Below are 2,234 nucleotides of genomic sequence, written 5' to 3' on the forward strand. Positions count from 1 at the left end.
TATATTATATATATTTGTGCTACATGTAGGCTTATAAATGTTGAAGTTACACTCTGTAAGTGTTGCTCTAGGTAGATAAAAAGTTACACTTTGAAGTGTTGCAATAGATGACCAATAAAAGGCAACACTTTTTAAGTGTGACCAATAAATCTGAAAAGGCAACGCTTTTAAGTGTAGTCTAACAAAAAATAGGTGTTGCTAATGCACATCTTCAAAGCGTGCCCTTATACCTATTTGGCTACGCTTTATAAGTGTTGCCAAAGATGGCAACATTTAAAAAGTGTTGCCTAATGTCAAAGGTTACGCTTCTTTTGGGCAGCCCCTAAAAAGTGTTGCTGAATGTCCAAAAGTGTAGCCTTTTATCAAAGGCCACACTTTTTGCTAGTTTAGGCTACACTTACGTGGTGTTGCTGTAGGCCGAAAATGGTGTAGTGTATATATATATATATATATATTGTATGAATACTATATGAATATTTTATGAATGGCAGTAAAGTTCAATGTATATATATAATGCATAAACAATGTATGAATTATGTATCCCATTTTGAACTTGGATATATGTAACAGAAACAAATGGTACATATATGAACATTGTATGAACACTGTATGAACATTGTATAAATATTATATGAACATTTTATGAATGACAGTATAGTTCAATGTATATTTATAATGTATAAACATTGTATGAATTATGAATGTCATATTGAACTTTGACATATGTAACGAAAACAAATGATATATATATATATATATATGACAATTTTTTACTAAATCAAACTTTATAAATTTCAATGATAACAACTGCACTCAATAAAACAAAACGTGTTTCTAACATTCAAAACAACACAATAACAAATGTAACACTACGAAATCATTGTTTTTGCACAGGATAATTTGAACATGTCTTTCTATTGTGTCCAACTTGACGACATCTATTGCAAGTCATTTTTGTCCTTTTGAATTTCACGTCAGCAAATCCCTTCCATCTTTCAAGTTTTGGTCTACCCGCTGTACAAAATTAAAACAAAACATATATTCTAATTTCATTAGAAACATATACTGTAATTTTGAAAAAAAATAAATGGACTTTCATACACAAATGATACACGTTTCGTATAATCTTTATACACTATTATAAAAAAATTCAAACTTCAGTGTTACACAAATTTATAATCAGTTCATACATATCATACACACAGTTAATATATCATTCAATGTCCTATACAATACTCCAATTAAACAAACACAATACTTTTTCAATACAAAATTAATATAAAAACATATATTATAATTTAAATGAAAACATATAATGTACGCCAAAATTTATCAAGTTACTAAAAAAAAAGAAGTGAAATATGGAGCTATGAAAATATTCTTGAATTTTTAGAAAAAATGACTTATACGTTGAAAGCAATCTGAAAATAATCGTGAAATTTTGGAAAGAAGACTACTTGTAACGTTGATCCAAATATGTTTGAAAATGACAATCTGAAAGTATTATCTGAAAATATTTGTTATATCTGGTTGAGTTTTTTAAGGAATTAATTCAAAAAAATAATATTAATTTAACTAACTAGAGATATTTAAGGCAATGATGATAATTTAAAAATATTTAATATCCCTAAAAACGTGCTAATCATATATTTAACTTTAATTAAACTCTCTAAAAAGTGCAACTAATCATATATTTAACTTTAATTAAACTCCCTAAAAAGTGCAACTATTCATATTAAAAAACGTGCTACCTGCATTAAATGTAGCAATTAATAAAGAAACAAAAGTTTCATAATTTGTGTTGTCAGTGTGTTAATTATTACCATTAATTATCCATTATTATTTTTTCCCCTTAATTTTTAATTAATTGTTAATAACACTCTTTTTAATAAATTATAATTAACAATATCATTATTAATAAAATGATATAGTGAAATATTAAATACTACACAATGAAATTGAAACTCTAATGTCATAACTTGATAATATTACTGTATAAAATGCTATATACAAAATTTAACACTAAAGAAAATATAGCAAACAACAAGATATAAAGTTGTGTCTAGGCAGGTAATGAAGTTGTTGCCAGTGACAAATCTAGGATTTTAAGGTTATGAGTGCTCTTATAGCTACATTGACGGCGACAAAATTTTCATTATGGAACTTCAAAATATAAAATTTAAATAAATGAAGAAATCAAATGGGTGTTCAACAAATATATATATATATATATA

This window comes from Solanum pennellii, chromosome 8 (genome assembly GCF_001406875.1).
Source record: "Solanum pennellii chromosome 8, SPENNV200".
In the NCBI taxonomy this organism is placed as follows: Eukaryota; Viridiplantae; Streptophyta; class Magnoliopsida; order Solanales; family Solanaceae; genus Solanum; species Solanum pennellii.